Below are 9,674 nucleotides of genomic sequence, written 5' to 3'. Positions count from 1 at the left end.
CACACACACACACACACACACAGTTACACACAAATACACTGTAATTATCAACATCGTGGTCTCTGACACTGTTGAGGCAGTACAAAAAAAATGTGGCTTCAAGCATATCTCTTTAGTGCTATGAACCAGAACATGAAGATCTCAGCCTTGAAGAAACGTTATGAGGCTGGTAGGAGAAAAGAGACCTCCTTCCTGCTGCCCCTTCTCATGAAGAAAACTCCCACTCTAAATTAGAAATCACGTCCTCTCCTCTTTCAAGGCGTTAATGTAGCCAGCACGGATCTGGAAATCCCTGCAGCCTACTTGCCAATTAATGTATTTAACTTTAAAGAGCAGGGGCTTTTTTTAATTTAGTTCATCCATCACTTAAACGGAACATTTTGGTAGAAAATATTAGGATTTCCAAATAACTTTATAGCTCCGTAAATTGCCAACATACCATCTGCAATTGAATTAACATTTATAACCAAACTGAAATAATAAATAAAGCAAATTACGCTGCAAATATTCGTGAATGCCCAATATGCACTTGAGGACGATAATTAGCATTCTATAATCACGCTTCATTTTCTTTATCCTACTCCCTGTCACATTAATGATAAAATATTTTAAACTGCGCACTATCAGCAAACGGCAGTACAATCTCTAGATTAGCCATTAACTAACATGGAGAATGAAAGCAGTTTGTGCTGCTGATATTACGCATCCAGAGTTTTACCCCTAATCACATCCTCCAGCTGTGTGTGTGTGTGTGTGTGTGTGTGTGTGTGTCCCTGCTACCAACATAAAAGTCCAGGAAGCCAATACTGTATTTGTACCATCCAAATCTATAGCTAGAAAAGAACTAAAGGCATACATTCTTTCACCAGTAGAAAAAAATAAGAAATATGATTTCAAAATTCATGATGTTCCTCTGATCCAGAAAACTGAAAGGGGTCTACAGGTCAAGGAGCTTAAGTCACTCAAATGGAATTACTCTGGTCCTCCAATAATTTCTTCCAAACTTATCTCTCATTATGGTCTGACATCTTTGACTGTGGTATGCGCAATTTTTTCCCTAGCTCCAAATAAAAATTAACTTGACTAAATAAATCAGTAAAGAGTACACACACACACACACACACACACACACACACACACACACATTTTTTAAACTAGACTTTCTGCCACTTACCAAAATTTCCCCATTTCCCATTATTGTCCTCTAAAACAACTTCTTCAAAACAATTGTATCCATATGCTTTCTTGATTCTTCACGCTCCCTTGTGCTTCTACCCCATTCGTACTAGACATTTCAGGGTTTTCTCACGGGTTGCTTGGGCTGTGTGTGTAATCCTTGCAACTTTCTGATCCAGTGCTGCTTTGTATAATACAGCAGCCACTACTCATATGTGGCTATTGAGCACTTGAAATGTGGTTGGTCCAAGCTGAGATGTTTAAGTGTAAGAGTAACCTCAGATTCGTAAGACTAACGATGAAAGATAATGTAAATCTCTCAAAAGTGTTGCATCAATTAATTGTTGAAATGATAGCATTTTGGATATTGAGTTATGCAAGATATTAAATTAACTTCACTTGTTTCTTTTTATTTTTAAAATGTAGCTACTAGAAAATTTTAAGTTACATATCTAAATCACATTTATGATTAGCATCATATTTTTGTTGGACAGTGCTGGTCTAATGGGTCGTGAATGATGCCTGAAGTTTTGGGTTGAGTACATGCTCAACCTGCTATTGACCAAAATGATTGTTATTAAAAGGCCAAATCAAGTAAACCTTTTGATCAAATAAATCCTGTGTGAGTCCCATCAGGCAACTCCACACATTTCAAAGAGCAGTAAACCTGGTCTCAGCCTGCATGCTGTGCATGATTGTATTTTTATTGCAATAAAGGTTCAATGAACCAGCTGTTTACTTGGAGATAGAGGAAAAGTAGAAATGATTTTATGGGCTGCAGTGTGCTCAGTCTCCCACCCATCCTGATCCGACTTTCAGGGGTCAGAAACCTTACTGTGGAGGCAGTCCAGTGGTTGGGAGCTTGGGTCCCGCTGTCAGATGGCCTCAGTTCAAATCTCACCTCTGCTTGTTATTACCTATGATCTTGGGTAAGTCACTTAAACTCTCGGTGTCTTGTTTCCTCATCTTTAAAATGGGAAAAGGAATAGTTGCTATGTCATGGGGTTGTTATGAAGAGTTAATGAGCTAACACACTTTAGAAGCCTAAATACATAAGTACTCAAAAACCATTAGCTATTATTATTACTTGTCTACCTTTGAAGGTAGACAGTAGCTTTCACAAAGCAAATGGAAATGGCAAAAGGTGCAAGTGAAGCTGAAACTGAAAGTAAGGTGTGAGTAGGAAAGCAAGCAAGCTGTATGCAGGTGGAGAGGAGAGGGGGAAAAGGCTGGGAGGTACCACAGGTCCAGTAAAGTGAGGATGAAAAGAAATGAAGTTCCGCTAGCATCTTGCACATAAGCCACGCCTGTCACTAGCTGATAGGCTTATTCAGTGGCCACCGGCTGCCCATGCCTAACCGAGGGAACTGTTCATTTGAATAGTTGACGCATTTCCATTTCAGGTTATACAAGGACAGTACACGCTATGGGTTTTTCACAGCAGTTTTCATCCCAGGGAAGAAATTCGAAAACTTAATTTCTTTTAGTCTCATCCATGATATCACCATAGCATCTAAAGTAGAATTTGCAAACTGCTAATCCGCCAGCTGAGTGGAGCCAAAAGACATGTTTATTTTGGCTCCCATAATGGTGGCCGGCAGTCTTTTAAAAACTTTTAAATTTGTTGCCAACATTTAAAAAGTAGGAGATTTCAATTGCAAAAGAGATTGACTTAATGTTTCTGTCTAATATTTTCTTGATTAATATTATACAGCATGAGTGTTTTCCAGTAGTAGTGTAATGTCTGGAAAACCAGAAAAGACAGTGAAAAAAACCATAGTTCTCGAGTCATAGAGAGAGTTACTTAAAGTATTGGAAAACCTGACATTGCTAGTCCGCGTTTCCATTGGGCAGTGGCTCTCAAAATGTGGTCCCCAGACCACTACCGGGCATTACCTGGGAGCATTTTCGAAATGCAAATTCTCAGGTTCCACCCCAGAGAGCTGCTGTCTTTATAACACAGCCTCCCCCCACCCTTTGAGCCCCCACCCCCACCCTCTGCTCTCTATTGTGCCAAATCAGCCTGCATCACTCACTTACCTTCTGGCCCTCCTGATAAGGCACCTAAATCTCCAATTCCAATAGTAAAAGCTAACTCCAGTAAGAAAAAGTACATACAACTTCTCAATGGGGCTAATTTTTGCAGAAACTGATCAGGTATCCTTTTACCTTGAACTCAATGAAATGGAATGAAATGTGTAGCGACTTTTAACTTTAGAATTACACAAAACATGACCAAAATGCATCTTTGCCACATCTCAAGGAGTAATGAATCAGAGAATATTAAAGATGAAAAAGGAAGTAACCCTTGTTGTTATTCAAAACTAACCTGGCTCACATCACAGGTAGAGAATCATGTTCATAACTGAAAAGACAAAGCGAACTGAGCTGGGGCCCACTGACCTGGCCCAGGTCCTACACCTCTCCTGGAAATTGTGGCAGTACCAGCACCTTCCTCATACAGCTGTCGGGGCGATTAATCGAAGTAAAATATGTGTCTGGTGCATAGTAAGTGCTAGATCAGTGCTTTCCTCGCTAAAGAAACACTGTGTGTACACTACAGTGTTTAATTCTCAAAATAATTCTAATGCCCAGATGAGTTATTATCTTCATTCTACAAAAGATGAAACTAGGTTTCAGTGGCTTGTCCAAGAAAGTGGGGGAGGCAGGATTTGAACCCAGGCCACCCAATTCCCAGTCCAATGGCAATCACTAGCTCAGGCGGAGGGCATGCAAATCAATAATTGGAAAAGCAGGAACCACACCACTGCAGTATTCCATCTCGCCAAGACTGAGCCCGCTGTGAAGTACACAAATCTCTCTTCTCCAAAGAAGTACAACCAGTCTTTTGTTATTCTGGGATAACGGTCAGTTTGTGGGTCATTCAAGTTCTTCCCCAGCTTCCTGGTCACTGCATTGCTGATAATGCATGAACAGGGGAAGGGAGCGGAAGTCAAATCTGTCCATTTCACTCCAGGTGACTGTTTTATTCAAAACATCCAGTGGGGGAGGGGTTGAAACACACCGTGGGATTAATATGATCTGTGGATTCTGCGATCAGTGATAATTCAGCCTCTTTTATAATAGATAGTGGAGGCCTGGTAGATGGTAACCCAATGAAATGTTTGAGACAAGTGGGAGACCTAAAGACTTACAAGCTCTCACAACTCTGCCTAACCAAGTAGCAAAAAGCCACCAAAAACACTTTTGTCATTCTATAGCTCTGCTTAAAATCTACAAAATTCAATACTTTAAAAAGTCATTGCTGCACGTACTTGTTTATAAACACATAAGCAAAATTCAGAACATTTCACTGTGTTTAAATTTTAAGTAGGAACAAATTAATAAACAGCTTTTGGAGTTTTAATCTAATTTGAAATGTAAAAAAGGAAAATAAAGTTTATGATCAGAGAAGCATGGATTTCGTAACACCATGCACAGCACAGCTGAATTTTTTTAAATCAGCCATCTAAAAATAAAGTAAATCATCTCTCATTTCATAATACAGTATACCCTAGTAAAACCAATGAACGCACCATGATGGATTCACTGAGTAATTTTTAAGTAAATACCCCGGCATATTTTCTCACTGCCCTTCCCTTGACATGCTGTACTTTACAAAAAATTCATGTCCAAGTTCAAAGAGAGGAAAAAAAAGAAGAAAGACAGACAGCAGTTTTTTAAACAGCCCAGTCTTGGAAGTATGTACAGAATTTTTGCATGTTTCAAGTGCTCCTTCTCTTTTTTCCAGAGGGTGTAATTAAAGGCCCGTAGACAACTTCCAAACTGAGGCCAAAGAGACTTTCGGTCAAAGTCCATGGGAGTTCAGCACGCTGACCATGCACAGAAATAGCTTGCCCAAAACGGAATAAATAACTATCTTGGCAGGGACCGCAGGGAAGGACAGGGAAGAGAGCATCTCACATTAGAACCCACATTTTGTATAACTAAAAATTCACTCAGCGGCCTAGAATCAATAAGATAATAATCATATGATCTGACACAAGCCAGGGGAAGGCAGGGGGCCGGAACTTGAGGTTTCTCCCTGGGAGATCAGCAACAATCTGGTTTAATAAAACTGGCAGAGCTGGGTTCCACTTGGGCCTTCTACTTTACTTTTTCCTTCTCTGTTGTCAGAGATATTATGTACACCCTCAGTGTATTTCATTTTTTTAGTTACCTATGAAGCAAGAACCCACTCACAGCAGCTTACAGGTGGTTGGTAGCCAAAGGCCCCCCACCACTTAACTCAATGAATGCATCCTCTAAAGCAAGGCAAGGCTGGTGGCGGGAAACCACGATTCCCTCCCTCTCGGTTCCCACCTGCTTTTCAAAGGGACCCATGAGTCTTCCTACTGCATAAAGATGCATATTTTTTCCTACAACAGACTCCTAAGAATGAGCCACCTACTTCATGGGGCATCTAACTGAAGAAAGAGCCTGTGGTATAAAACAAAGCCCAGTTTGCAGCAGACTGGATTTTCCAAAGATGGCCACCATGATATCTCCCACTTTTAGGGTTCCTGTAAAGTGACCCTAGCTCCTTTCCAATGAGAAAAGGGTCAATGTCCCTTCCCCTTCAATCTAGGTGGGTTTGTGACTGCTTTAACCAACAGAATCTGACAGAAGGGACATGATGGGACTTCCAAGGCTAGGAAATAAAGGGCCATGTGGCTTTCACCTTTCCTTCTACAATCTTACAGACCACTGAGCCGCCATGTGATAATAAGTCTACCGACTGTGAGACTGCCATTTTGTGAGGAAGCCCATGCCACACGGATAAGCTACCATATTTCCCCATGTATAAGATGCTCCCATGTATAAAACGCACCTTAATTTTGGGGCCCAAAATTTGAAAAAAAAACATATTACATAAAGTTATTAAACTCAAGTTTTACTCATCATAAAAAAGCGAAATTCAAAAAAAGCGGGAAATGCAAGTAAAAAAATCTACAACCATTGTATAAGACACACCCAGTTTTTAGACCCCCAATTTTTCGAAAAAAGGTGCATCTTATACATGGGGAAATACGGTACATGTTGGTGCTCCCATCAATAGGCAGCATCAACTACCAGATGCAAAACTGAAGACACCTGCAAATGATTCCACCTCCCAGACACTGAGACACTGCCAGATGTTGAACCTTTTCAGCTCAGGCCCCAGACAGCATGGAGGACAGACAAGCCATCCCTATGGTGCCATGTAAAAATTCTGACCCAAAGACTCTGTGAACAGCAACAACAACAAAAAAGTTGTTTTCTGCCTCTAAGATTTGTAATGGTTTGTCATGCAGTGGTGGTAACTGGAACACACTGTTTGGATGATGGAGGGTCATTTTTTATCTCATATACTTATGTTAGAATTGAAACCCTAAGGAAGAGGGGATTCCACTCTCTGTCTTACCTACATAATAAAGTTATCATAAAAAGCAAGAAGATATTGTATTCATGAACTCTCAGTAAACTGCGGTATGCCCTGGACTTGTAACTACAGGATTTATCATTTCATAATGAAAAGAAGGCATCTGTTATTTCATGGGTGTATATGACAAATGGGGAAAGACCAATATTCGAAATTCAAAACCAGTTCAACTGGAGGCTAAGAAGTGACTTTAATAATTGATAAGAAAATAGTCACCCTTGGCAGACACCAACAAGCCATCTTATCAGCTGGCAAACTGAACCCAAATGTTGTTCTTGCATCATCTATTCCATGCTCAAGAGCAGTGTGGCAATGGGTAGCAGGGAAGAGACAGCAAGACAGATGGGGTGGACATCCCTGTATACTTCTAAATGCTCAGAAGAGAACTTGCCTCCTAAAAATAAAAATGGAATGAATAACGATGCCTACTAAAATTGTCATTCTTCCTTGCCCATCTAGAACATTTTCAGCTAACATTCCCCAAACCATGTTCTTCTCCATCTGCCCCCTAGCCTCTGTCCTTTGATAATTTGGACCTAACACAATCATTGGGAATAAATTCTGCTCAGTTTTTCCCCATCTCTTCCACACATTATCGATTAGAGATTCATTCAACCTTTGAGTGCCCACCCACATCATGCTAAGTTTTGTTGTAGGTGCTGGAAATACAGAAGAGAATAAGAATTACTAAAATAATTTCCAATAGCACTAAGCACTACAAAGGAAGTTCCACTATGAGAACCCTGGCACATCAGGATGGCTGCCAGCACTTCTATTTCAATGAAGACTCAACATGCCACATTGGAGAAATTATGCTTCTACAGAAAAAGACAGCTGTAGGCCTAGGACTGGGTCTCTCACATAAAAACAGGGCTGGCAACTGTCCTTTAACTTCTCAGGGATTTCCCTAGAGAGGTAGGGAAGATTACTGAGAAATAAAATGACCGATATGTTATGATCAAATTCAATTCAGGGAGAGGAAATTTTGGGTGGAACATAATAGTTTTTCCTGAATCTATCCTGTGAACTATGCTTAAGGAACTTGTAAAAAAAAAGAAAAAAAACGTTGGCAGAGAAGAATGATTTAACGCATTCTTCAGGCACAGACAAATAATAGTGTTTTTACCCAAGGACACTTACAGACACCAAAAGAGTTTAATAGTGATGGGGAGAGAACTCTTCTTCCATGGCATGCGAATGCAACCGCACGTATGAGACAACTACACTGAAAATTCATATGAATATGAAAAAAACCCACAATTTATGGTGATTCTTGGAGCAGAGGGGATTAGGCATCAGTGATGTTTATCAATATTGTCCATTCTCTTCTTCTAGACACATGGCATGATCATGTCTTTCTATTCCATTTGTAGGGCCATGAGCACTGTTACAGTCAATGAATTGTGCATGGAAGTGACAGCGGCTCAAACAAAGAGAGGGCCTTCCTGACGGGACGAGAGAGGTGACTTGTGTCCCGCCCAGCAAGGCTTCAGAACCAAAGATTTACCCAAAATACTTTGCCCTCCCAGAGAGCTTGAAGAAAAAGCTTGAACAAGTGTAATCAAGACAGCAAGTTTCAAAAAAACTGTCTAAATCATTTTTTCTATCCAATTTAAATTTTTCTATAGGTTCTTGCAGGAATTTCAGCTTTATTATTTTAAAATAAAGTTAGTAAAATACTAAAATACTTAAACATATCTTCAGTTTACACCACAGGCTCAGCACAATTGATAATGGCCCACCCTGACATAATATAGGCAAAAATTAGTTCCTTGTTGGTCACTATTATCACTTCTCATTCAATGCTCTTATTGTTATTAGTGTACACAGAGAACAGAAATATTATTTCTGAGGCCCAGAGCTCATGAAAGACAAGATGGATGACACAGAATCAAATAATAAAGGAACACCTCATCTAGGCTCTCTAATTCAAAATTCTTTTAGGTTTCTGAAACCACCATATCCATTATATCAATCCCGTGGACTCTCTCAGCAATCATCCCACATGTAGGTATGGCAAAAATAAATGATTTCATTACAAGTTTGGGTTTAAAACCAAATATAGGTGGTGAAAATTAGACTCATGTAGGCTTTGTCATGTGATTCATATTTTATGCAGATCCTACCTAACACAAAATACTTACACAATAAATTCAATATCTATATGTTTCATTTGTACAGGAGACTAACTTTTTGCTCAACAGGCAAGAATTAGCACCAATCATTTAAATAGAGCATTATTTCCCACCTAACTCGTAAGGCAGGAAATAATCATTTAAGACCAAAATACAATTGGATGAGGAATTTTACATTTGATACCACTTGGGAGAAATCACCAGAATTAGTGGACTCAATCTCTAACACCCTTTTCCATAATTTCCGGCATTGGGCTGGTACCTCTTAGGCTTTTTCGATCAAAAGTCAACACAACAAATACAGTGAAAGCTATTCAAGCATTTTAGCACAATGCTTTTGATGAAATCATAAACATGGTATATTATGCATTCAAATGGAAAAATTGCTATCAAAAGATATTATGGAGCACTGGGTCTATAAATTTCCTAACTTAAGATACCAACCAGTTAAAGAAAGGAGCATCTAACGCAAAAGGACATGACTCTGGAAAAATGATAAATTAAAAAAAAAAAACACAAAGTTGTCCCCCCAGGCCCCCACCCCACCGCCAAATTCTATTATTCTGAAACTAATCCTTTATGTTAATGAGGGGTAACATAAATTAGGTCATCAGCTTTCAAAAGTATTTCCTGGCTAAAAGTATGGCCACGTTCCCAAAGTTGCCAGATATAGCACAGCTAATGTACGATTTGAGAATGATACACAGAAGTAGATCCAAACTAAAATTCTCATTTCCCTGAGGAGCAGTCGGATGATCCCTGCTGGGTTTCACTAATAAGGATAATTTTCATGATTTGGGGGGCTTTCCAGGCCCGCATGAATGGTGGTGGTGTATATTTAGGATGCTGCTATTTTCAGATTTGAAAGCACAGAGAAGAACTAACGTAGCTTGATCATTCTAGTTTCTCCAAATTTGTTTAACCATGAAAATCCTTCATAA

The 9,674-nt window shown here is 39.5% G+C and overlaps 1 protein-coding gene across 4 annotated transcripts in view; it reads right to left on the bottom strand.

Annotated features, from left to right (window-relative positions):
* RARB (retinoic acid receptor beta) overlaps positions 1–9,674 on the bottom strand; it is a 170,492-nt gene that overhangs the window by 114,523 nt on the left and 46,295 nt on the right. The window lies entirely within an intron of this gene.

The sequence above is a fragment of the Hipposideros armiger genome, unplaced genomic scaffold (genome assembly GCF_001890085.2).
Source record: "Hipposideros armiger isolate ML-2016 unplaced genomic scaffold, ASM189008v1 scaffold_804, whole genome shotgun sequence".
Classification (NCBI taxonomy): Eukaryota; Metazoa; Chordata; class Mammalia; order Chiroptera; family Hipposideridae; genus Hipposideros; species Hipposideros armiger.
Note: the sequence above shows the minus strand (reverse complement) of the source record. Positions and strands in the feature narration are given on the sequence as shown.